Source organism: Chionomys nivalis, chromosome 14 (genome assembly GCF_950005125.1).
Source record: "Chionomys nivalis chromosome 14, mChiNiv1.1, whole genome shotgun sequence".
In the NCBI taxonomy this organism is placed as follows: Eukaryota; Metazoa; Chordata; class Mammalia; order Rodentia; family Cricetidae; genus Chionomys; species Chionomys nivalis.
The window spans coordinates 48,857,584-48,869,354 of NC_080099.1; the positions used below are offsets into that span (position 1 = coordinate 48,857,584).

The 11,771-nt window shown below is 39.6% G+C and overlaps 1 non-coding gene across 1 annotated transcript; it reads right to left on the reverse strand.

Annotated features, from left to right (window-relative positions):
• Positions 1–11,187: 11,187 nt before the first annotated feature.
• On the reverse strand, positions 11,188–11,259 carry Trnae-cuc (transfer RNA glutamic acid (anticodon CUC)). Its single transcript has one exon. It is a non-coding gene; the product is annotated as a tRNA-Glu (tRNA).
• Between the last annotated feature and the right edge of the window lie 512 nt (positions 11,260–11,771).

Sequence of the window (11,771 nt, forward strand, 5' to 3'; positions counted from 1 at the left end):
GAACTCACAGAGATCCGCCTGCCTCTGCCTCCCGAGTGCTGGGATTAAAGGCGTGCGCCACCACCGCCCGGCAGCACTTCAGTTTTTGTGGACTGCCTAGTACGAAGTGGAAATCAGTATGAATTGTATAAAAGCTGCAGAGCTTGCTGGTAAACTTCTATCCACTATGAGGTTTTCACTTATCTTCCTGAAGAACACAGTGGTGGTTACTTTGCTCCTTGGAGTCAGTACCGCCCTGGTACAAAATGCAGCAATTTTGTTTAAGAAAGAAAGTGTAAGGCAATGTCACAACTCAGGACAGGTCAAAAAAAGGCAAGTCACGTGGTCACTCAGGAGATATTAGGTGAAAAATAACTTTCAAAACTCAACCCATCTCGAGCTAAGAAAAGCTAACAGGTTAGCAGGAACAATAGCTCACTGCTGTGCACAATGTAGAGAAGAGCTGGACTGAGAGAGAGGCAGGAAGGAGGTGTGCTTTAGACCCTTGGAAACAGAAAATGCGAGGTGGAACCCACACAGTCCTTAGTGGTGAGTCAGGACATGTTCTCCCTCTCTGTGCGGAAATCAGGGCTGTTTTCAGTAGTCTTGGTATACAGTGATCGAAGCAGTGAAGAGAAGAGAGAAATGGGAAGGCTATGACAGCCTAGGCTGTGATAACTGCTGTCCTTGAATGTTATCAGACTTGTCTCTGTTCTCACTATCACCCCCAACAGCACCCCAACTCTGAAGCACCTCCACCCTACCTGGCAGTCATATCGTTCCCTGCCCACTTCAATCTTCTCCGCAATCAGCCAAATTGCAAGAACAGTCATTATAATTCTTAGTCTCCCATGAAAGGCAAAACATCAAAAACGGATACTAAAATAAATAAATTTTTGTTGTGTTTATTTTGAAAATATAAGGAAAATTCAAGAAAATGCAGAAATGGAAAAAACTTTAAAAGTCATGTAAAATCAGTGTAATCCACCTGTGCTGACTTTTGAATGGAACTTCCATTATCTCTTTTTAAGTAGTGTTTGGTTTATTATTTTTGATGTAATTTTTGTGATAAAGCATATATAATTGTATCATCTTTAACTTATAAAGACTTTCTTATGACACTAATGTACATTAAAATATGTTTAATAGCCAAAGGATAATAGGGCTGTAAGTCAAGCCCTCAAATTTTTCTAAAAACCTGAAATGAGCTTCATTTTTCATATTCATCACAGGGTGAGAAATATCCTTGGTAATATAGCATTTTCTTTCTTTAAAGGTACTTTCATAGGAGAAATCTTTCTGGACTGGTATCATCTAAGAGTGTCTAAAACTGACGCCAATGTAAGATCCATAGAGAAAAGAATGGTTGGCTGGGCCTTGCCAAATTGCAAATGATTGCTTTACTTAAGATATCACCAAAATAAAGATGAGGGCCACAGATTTGCAAAGAATATTTGAAAATCATGTATTTGGCCTGAAGCTATGGCTAGGCATGGTGGGTCATGCCTGTATCCCGGCACTCTGGAGACAAAGGTGGAGGTTTGAAAATTTGAGGCCTGCCTGGAGACCTACCTCAAAACTGAAGACTTTAGCTGAAGCCCGGAAGTAATGTGCTTGCATAGAACATGCAAGGCCTCAGATTATGCCAAAACCGGGAAATGAAACCAGATGAAGAACTAATCAGAAAGCAAGCAAGCATGCCAATCAAAACAGAGGCAGAACTCTGATATACTTTACAAAAAAAAAAAAAATCATCCAATGAAAAGCATTGTACATGGAAAGCAGTCAGCATCAACAGCCATTTCAGGTAGTTAAGCATAGCCAGAATTTGCTGCCACAGGGCCGATCACTTTGTATTGTACAGCCTATTAAGGGGCTCACCTTTGAGAGAGGTTAGCTCTCAGCCTCTGAGGAGCCACCAGCTCTCTGTAGCTCCTTACCAGAGGACTGATCTTTGAGATTCCAGCTTCCCATGCTAGCATGGCTATTGTTACTGCCATTGTTCGGATCTTGTTTATGCAGCACTTGTATGAGAGACTGTCTGACAGCAGACTTCCTAGCATTCTGGCTCTTGCAATCTTTTCACCCTCTTCTTCTGCGAGGTTTCCTGAGCCATCCATGGAGACGCAGTTGCTCATGGGGGCTTCACTCCCCACGGTGCATTGATTTCTGCAGCGTGTCTGGCTGTGGGTTTTCTGTGGTGCTCTCTGTTTACTGTGAAGAGGAGCTTCCTTGATGAAGAGTGATAGCTAGACTTAGGGCAGAAGGATGAGATTTAGAATGTAGTTAGGAACGATGCTGCTCTAGCAAAGGAATGGTAGTAGTTGCTCTTCTAAGATCCATGACCTCACTAACCCTGGGAGGCTGTCTAGAATTCTAGCACCAGGCTGGTTTCCCTCCTGTTGAGTGGGCCGTAAGCCCAACTAGACAGCTGTTGCTTGTAGCTGCCACTTGCTGCCTCTTTAAGGTTGTCTTGTCATTCTTGCAATTGTCATGGTTCACAGGCGTCACCGCAGGGAAGGGCTATAGTAATTGCTTCCCCTCTTCTGTAGCTTGCACAGTGTTTTCTGGTACCATGGAAGCAGGACTTCAGGGAGGAGGCTTTCAGGTTAGATGCAGCTATAATCTAGGTTGTGTGTCCTAAGTGTATGGCGTCTTCAGCAATAGGGCTTTCTTTTCTTCCCTGAGAGGCGACTGCAGTCAACAGAGTCTTTCTGTTCTCCCTGAGAGGTAACAATGACCAGCAGCCGGTCTACATTGCTTTGAGTGTCACTTGGACTACCCTGATTCAAAGAGAGCTCTCTTGTGCCTAGCTCTGGGTTTTGCTAGTCTATTGTTCTTACGGGGAGCAGTGACAGCCCAAGTGGCGTGACTCCCTTTAAGAGGTGTGTATGTATGTATGTGTGTTATTTTAGGTAAACTTGTTTTATTTAATGACTTTTCTTGTGCACAGTGTGAATTTTGTCCCTGAGGAATCTGGATCCTGATGGCTGTCTTTTTTTTTTAGAACATCTTTTTCTCCTTTAGTACAGACGCGCAAATGATGAAATGGTTCACCTTGACTGTTTGAACTACCTAGACTGAATTGAATTTAATCGATGCTAATTCAATCCATTGATTTAATGGCTCTGTGGAGGCACTGTGGTTTATTCTATGATGGAACTGAAGAATATTAAGGACATCATCTAAACCTTGAACATAAAAGACACAACGATATGAACTCCTATGGACTCTAAGGGGAATGCTTTCCAAGTACCAAAGCCCAGTAGGTAATAACCTGACCACCGGAGAAGGGAAAAGAACGGTGAGCACCTCACTGCTATTCTTCTTCCTTTTCCCCATGCAGCTGATGTTTAGGAGGAAGCACTATAAACAGCAAGACCTCTCGTGAACAAGAACTAATCAGAGGTTTAGACTTACATGTGCTGAAAGAATTACACATTCCTTCTTGAAAGCCTATCTTCTAGTGTGTTCTTCTCATGCAGCAGATTTAAATCCGCAATACATCTTATATTAATTCCCATGTGAACAAACCAGATAATTATATTTCAAACGTACTGTAATTGAGAAAAATGAGACAGTGCAATAATAGAGGGAGGAATAAGAGGGGGTTTTTCTAAAACAGTGGCTGAGGCTTCAGGGAATAAAACCCGCTTTGGAAATGATTCTTATGCTCCACACAGAGTCTAATGGGCTTGGGTGCATCTTCTCGCAGATGTGCACTGCTATTATTGCCTTGCATCTGGGGATCTGGACATAAATGACTTTCTGAGAATTGGCTACTTAAGCTTTCTAGAAACAGATTAACTCTTTAAAGTGCTGGTGCAAAAACATAACTCTTGCATCAAAGGGTTTAAGAGATTATTTATTCTGCAGCCAATTATGAGTGAGCATGGCCAGGAAGACAGATTGAATTACGCCAAATTTCAAGCTCCAATTTGTTACTAGTTCTATGGAATTTTTAAGGTAACAGAACAAAGGAAGTAATAAATATTTTTTTCAAATACAATGGAAAAACATTAAGTAGTTTGACTTGAAAAAAGTGGGGGTAGTGGAGCCTCAGCTAAATACCTCATTTCCTATGTGATGGTATTCTTAGGACTTTGGTTGGTGGAAACTAGGTTAGGGTCTTTTGTCTTTAAGTTAATAGAATATAAAGGATTTTTATCTGTTAGTCACAGCATGCTAAGTCTGACATAGAGGTGGGTAAGGGAGTGGTTATTTGTGAGGCTAGATAACCCAAAGTAAATTATAACTGCACATGAAACTTGTAACTTTCCAGCCTATATAATCATTGTCATTTTAACCAGGTAATTAGCTTTGCAGGCTAATCTAATTCAATGCAATTCTTCAAATAAGGGTCCATCTTCCCAGGTATGCCAAATTGACGTTAAGATGACCCATCACACCAAATACCAAGTTTAGCAAGGTAGTGCTTCATGAAACAAGCTCATCAGAGGTCTGGTCTTGTTTCTGCAGTCCCAGAGTCTCTGCTCTAAAGCATTGCTTAGATAAGTTCCAGATTCCAGAATAAGTATATAATTCTCTCCAGTCTATCTCTCCGTTAGATCTATGCAGAGAACTCTCCACTGTCCACTCTGTCTTAGTGACTTTTCTACTTCTGTTATAAGATAGCATCACAATTAAAGCAATTTAGGAAGGAAGAATTTACTTGGTTCCACGGTTTGAAGTTATAGTCCATCATCACTGCAGGAAGTTTTAGCTGTAGGAGCTTGGGGTAGCTTGTCACAGTGCATCCAGACTGTGGCATCAAGAAGCTGGTAGTCGTCCACACTTGTGCTCAGCTCCTTTCCGTACAGTCATAGTCCAGCAAATGATGCCACTAGCAGTGGGCAGGTCTGTCCACCTTAACTAATCCAGCCAAGAAAATCTGACACGGGTATGTACAGAGGCACACCTGCTAAGTGATTCTTGATGTTGCCAAGTTGAGATTAACCATCACATTGCCCTTCCCAAATCTTTCTGATGAAAGAAAGCATTGACTAATCTGCTAGAAGAGTTCTACAAGCGTACAGAAATAATAAAAAGTTACAGCAAGAAAACTGCAAGCACAATTGTAAATACAGGAAGTCGGCCAATTGTAAAATCTGAATTAGAACATATGACTTCTATTTACCTCTGTATTTATTGATCCCTCTAAACAGCACCCTACATCTAAGGACAACTTGGCTTGCCCTTCCAGGTTACAGATTTCTTACCTGAGAAAATATAATCACATCAACTACTTCACAAGGATGTTTTGAGCGAGTGCTTGCCACATTTTAATTTCTGTGTACATCTCTCACCTCTTCTTCCTTCCATTCTCTCCCCCTGTATTTATCATATTTTGTGAATATTATTTATTTATGTCTCTCACCTCATTGTAAGTTTTTTTATTGCTTTATAAATAATACCATTCAAAATTTCCACCTCCTCCCCTCCTCCCATTTCCCTCCTGCTCCCCCAATCAGCCTCCCCCCTTCCCCTCTAGTCGTAAGAGAGGGCAGGGTACCCTACCCTGCCCTGTGGGAAGTCCAAGGCCCTCCCCCTCGTTGTAAGTTCTTTTACAGAAAAAAAAATCACTATTTATTTGATGCTCTGTTATTGCCTCACACCTAGCTGTTATGTGACTTTTCCTGGGAACATGTAAACCGATGTCACCCTAGATAGTATACCAACTTAGATAAAACAAATGATTCACTCAAGTCTAGGGAACCAGTGAGCTTCCTGTAGTTACGAAGAGGATGATGGCTTACCTGCAGGCAGATGGAGCCTCAAAGGCAAATGCATCCTTGAAAACCCCTCAGCATGGCTGACAGCTCAGGAAAGTAGTTCCCTGGAGCTCTGTGCACAACTTGCAATATCCATCTCATTGGCTAGTCTCCTCTCTGAGGCACCTGTTCCTGCTCTCATAACTTTGGGGTTTTACGTATCTCCTTCTCCTTGATAACTTCCTAGGACTTTTGAAACCGTGTTTATTTTTATAGTCTTAAAGAACCTCCCTCCATGAGGGAATATTTGAATTTGGAGGTTAGTTGATACAGGACACCAATAGAGTTGCTCAGTAAATCCTTTTTAAATAAATGAAATGTTAAAAATGCTTTAACAAAGGAGTAAATAGGACACAGACTTTCAGGTCACAAATCTGCACTGTTGACAAGTAACTCTCCTCTAGGGAAAGAGTCACAGGAGCAATTTTTATGGTCATGGAAAGTTTCTGTTTGTGATGATGATAAAGTTCTGGAAAAGGATAAAGTTCTCACAACTTCATGAATGCACTTAGTGCTACAGAATTTTACACTTAAGACGTTTGAATCATTCTAAAGGTTTAGCTCTTTGGTAGACTATTTCTCTAGCATATACAAAGATCGGGGTTTGATCTCAGTTGTGGCAATGAAAGGCTAAAACGACAAGCTTTATGGTTTATAAAATTTACTAAATTACTTTACAAAACAATCCTCCTGACCAGCTGCAACCATAGAAAAAATATTTTTACCATTATAGGAAAAAAAAATGAAGTCTGTTTAAAACTACCTAAACATTTGATTCCATCCTAAAAGTCACTCTCCTCCTTTCCCCTCCCCAATAGTGAGCAGGTAGAAATGGGGGATGGGGGTCAGGGCTGGGGGATATGGGTGGGAGTGTGGGGAGGGTAGACTCAATCTCTCTCCAGATCCAAATGCAATTATAAGAAGTTCCAAACGTCATATATATACTATACACACACACACGCAGATATATATATATATATATATATACACACGCGCGCGCGCGCAGAGATATATATATACACACACACGTAGATATATATATATACACACACAAACATATATATATGTACACGAACATGTGCATACTCATTCTTTTTTTTAAAGATTTATTTATTTACTATGTGTACAACATTCTGCCTGCATGTATGCCCACGTGCCAGAAGAGGGCACCAGACCTCATTACAGATGGTTGTGAGCCACCATATGGTTGCTGGGAATTGAACTCAGGACCTCTGGAAGAGCAGCTGGTGCTCTTAACCTCTGAGCCATCTCTCCAGCCCCCATGCTCATTCTTTTGAGAAAATATTCGGGTTAAAAAGAAATGGAAGAATCTTTACAAATGTTTGTGGATGCTGCAGTTTCCTCTTAGAACGTTATGAAGTTTTGTGCATCATGCATTTTATAGTGAATTTAAAGGCTGTATCATAGACATAACAACTTATTCAATTAATCTCATGGTTTTGAGATTTAGAGGTCTGTTGTTGACGGTCCCATTCCAGGCAGATGTATCAGCAAGGACCATGGAGACACAATTCCTTTTTGTACAAATTGGATCTATTTCTGGAGGGAAAGAAAAGATTGGCAATGGGAACCTCAGTGAGAGAACACTCATTACAGTGAGCCTGAGCTACAAATGGGCTCTATTTGTCAATTAGAGGGCCAACTCTCAAGGCAGCTGGGTTATCCCTAAAATGTACACAGGCTACTTGAGTTACTGAAAACCTCCCCTCCCCTCCAAATCCAACCTCTCTCTGCCACCTTTTTCAGTAGCTTCTTGCCCCTACAGAATCAGTGACAGCATTGCCCATCGGTTCCTAAGAGTTAGTCAGAGACTGGCTTTGAAGAAGCCTTCCTCTGTTGTAAGGTAGTGGTGGGGTGGAAGGATTTGGTTACTTAGCTTTAGAGTATGAATTGGTGGTCAGGCAGGCTTCTCCAAGGGCGCGACCTTCGCCAGGCTTCTGGCTGGGGTGAGCAGCCAGGCTCTGCAGGCCCCACCTCCTCTGTCCAGCTCAGTTTCCTCCTGCCTTCCAATTTGCTGACAGGAAGAACAGTCATCAGGAAATAAAGCTGCAATCTCGAACATTTAACTAATCAAAATTTCTTGTAATCGACATTTAAAAACCGTAGATAGTGTTTTATTCCCATCTAGTGGTCAGAATTGGATTTTGCAATTGAAATTTTTTTTTCTCAAACGTTAAATTATTTGTGGCCTAGATAATAAAAAAATTCCAGATTGACTAACAAGAGTAACTATGAGAAAGTTGGATTTAGGGGCCATTTCAGAATCCTTCCTGGTGATCCATTAAACTGAGTTTCCAAATCGACTCATAAGATTGGAACATGGTTCTGTGCATATGAGGGCAATTATTATAATGCTAATATTTATTATATACTGGATATCATATCATATTCAGAATGCTTTTATGACTGTATATTTAATCTCTATAAAAACTTTTTGAGGCTAGTTCTTTGATGCCGAACTTTTGAAGATAACAATTTGCTCCAAGGTCGGTGAAGTATTTACTAGCAGGAATGGAAGCTGATGAGGGATTTTAGAGCCAGCGAGAGCTTAATTTAAAAGGCAGTGGGAAGTGGACAAGCCTGGGGAGAAACACAGCCACCAAATGAAGGGTCACGGAGATCAAGTGGAGGCAGTCAGTCGGAATGAAGACTGGGGAGTGTGTGTGTGGGGGGGGGTGTAGAAAGAAGAGGGCGTGCATTGGACGGGAGGAACATTAGGAGCCTTGCTCCTGAGCGTCCTGATACTGCATTAGAGCTAGAACTTTAGCCAAGTGGTCACAGAGACCTCCTGACAATTTGAAACTTGACATCTCTTCCTTTCATAATTTATCAAAAGCAAGATATGTCCAATGTGGAAAATTATGAAGCTAAGATGCTATCTGAAACTATGTTCTTGTTGCTATTTGGAATAGAGCTTCCCACCTTTATACCACACACAGACATTTCCACTCCAAAGAAACTTATACTTTATAAAATAATTATGTTATGTGATAATGTTTTGTTGATGCCTTTTATTACAGTACATGTCTATAGTAAATAAAGCATAAATACCAAAAAAGCCTGAAATTATAAGCAGCTATAAGCTCCTATTAATAAGAATTATTTTACTCTTTGTATATACAAATATACATTTATATATACATATGTACATACATATATATAAACATCCTTTTGAAACTTATAGTAATTTCGTTAAAATTTTAGAAGACTAATTTATAAACTCTTTTGGATGTTGCAGTCTTATTTTTAATATATTATGAAAAAATACATTTCATACAAAAGTTTAATGGCTGTATTATATACAAAATCATTATTCAATTAATTTCATATTTTTAAAATATCTTGTCACATCAACTGAAAATCAATTAACCATTTACTTGGTGCTCTTTTGTTCAATGTTCCAATCTTTCTTGACCTATTTGCCTATCTTATTTACAATGTAGCAATTTTGAGAACTGTAGCTCTATGGACAGATCATAGTCAAATTACAGTAAACAGTCAAATTGTAAAATTAGAGAACTGTTCTTTTCAGAAATACCATGGCTATCGCGTCCTTTGAATCAGTACAGGAACTGTAGAATAGCTGACAGTATCTAAATATTGAGTGATTGTATTCTAGCTATGGATAAAACTGAGGAAGACTCAGTATCTTATTCATTTTTATCCATAAATATGCTGTAACCTCTGTTTAGGATTTCTTCTTTTCCCATGTTTTACACATTATTATTTGCACATTTTCTCATATTTGTCCTAAAGCAGCTCATATTTCACACTATCGCAACTGAGGACGTTGTGCTAATTGAAATTTAAATTGTATATTACTAGTCTGTACACTCCAGTTGAATTTTAATTAATTTTTATCACTTCCTGGACCTACCAGATATTTGTAGATGTCACGGGTTTATTTGTTTGCTTATTTTAACAAAGGCATCCATCTCACCTGTCAAGACAGTTTCATTTTTTTGTCCTCAGTTTGGCTGTCTCTTCTTTCCTTGACTGATTGCGCTGGCCAACACCCAGCAGGCTGCTGAGCAGAGCTCGCTGCCATGTCCCCGTTATGCGGACTCTCCTTCTGGAATCGTTACTCACAATAATCTCTTTCTTCCATGACTTGCCTGGGCCATGATATTTTTTCCCTGTAGCAAAAGTCACTAATGCAGAAGTTAAAATGGTAACCAGAGGAAGTTTGGCTTTTTGTTTTATTTTGTTTTGTTTCCTATTTTGCTGAAAATATCCTCATTTTTAAAAAGAAAAGATATTTGACCAATTACATTGTTTCATCCAAATAAACAAGAAAAAAAAAATGTCACATTCCTTAGGAAGTGGAAAGTACCATGGTGGCACATGCCTTGAATCCCAGCTCTTGGAAGACAGAGGCCAGCAGATCTCTGTGAGTTTGAGGACAACCTAGTGTACAGAGTGAGTTCTAGGACAGCCAGGGCTACTCCGAGAAACCCTGTCTTGAAAAGAACCAAGACTAATAAAACAAACAAACAAAAAGTACTGAGCTTATTTAAAAAGAAATAACTTCAGGACTGCTATAGCTGTTTAAAACGTTAGCTTTAAAGTTTGAATCTCCATCATCACCAGTTTAGCTTTCAGATGACTTTGCTCATGAATTCTGTCAAGCATTTAAAAGAGAAATAATGCTATGAAACTCTTCTAGGAAAATGAACACATTTCGACTCATTTTAGAGACTATCTTGTAATGCTAAAACCAGAAAAAGTACATAAAGAAAATTCCTAACAAATACTGCTCATGAGCATAGGCCCAACTCTTATCAAGTATGACAATATGTCCAAAAGATCAGAAATTAGAACCAACTGGATTTTGTTGTAGAAATTCAAGGCTAGTTTAAGGATTGGGAATCAAACAATATCATCACCATGCCAACAGAATAAAAGTGAAATTATGATCATGTCAACAGATGAAGAATAAGCATTAAGAAATATTCAACATCTGATACCAGTAGACAGACCCAGCAAAGGAAGGATAGAATGTGCCTGCCAATCTGATAATAGGCACCTATGGAGACTGTACCACTATACCATGCTTAGTGATGAAACATGAGTGAGATGAGGGAGCATGCAGAAACAGCACACGCTAACACACACATACACATGTGCGCGCAACACGTGTACACACAGACATACACACACATGTGCACACGTGTACACACACACAAATGAATATTTAATATGCTCAGTTTCCTTTGTGGTTTGTGTTTTTATGATTACACCCAGATATGTTTATCTGCTAAATTTTCAAAATTTGGGGGGATTTCTAGATAATTTTTATTATCAGTAAATTTTTAAATGGTGACATCATTTGAAAATTTGCAGTTCTAACACCCAAAGTAAATCGGACAGAAAACTCCCTTATGAAAAACGAACAAAGAAGACGCCAAAAAATCTTTTCCCTGACCGGGAATCGAACCCGGGCCGCAGCGGTGAGAGCGCCGAATCCTAACCACTAGACCACCAGGAAAGTTGATACTTTCTAATGTAAATCCACTGTGGTCTGAGATTTCGTGTGTCTTCTCTACTTTATATTGATTGTAAACATAGATTCAGTCTCGTATTGTTTACTAAGTTTTGTGCTGCTGCAAGCAGTTCTTGCATGGATATACCATACATTTGGAGTCACTGCTCGTCTCTTCGCTATTGTCTTAAAATCCCTGAAACAGTAGTTTTGAATGCTTTGTACGAAATTATGTGGGTTGCTTTTTGTTTGTGTTCAATCTCTTAGAAGCGTGTTCTACAAATGTCCATTCTACTGAGACACGAGGTTATTTATAGCTCTCTTATACGTTTAGACACGTCAGCTTTCTCTAATTTGGAACACATTTCCATAATGCTTGGATACATCCCATGTGGATGTTTAGCTTATGTAACAGGATTGGCCTCATGAACACAATGAATTAGGAAAATGAGATCAGTATATAGAGCTGGTTGAGAAGTACTGGGTGGCAGTGGGGAAATCCATTAGAGACTATTATG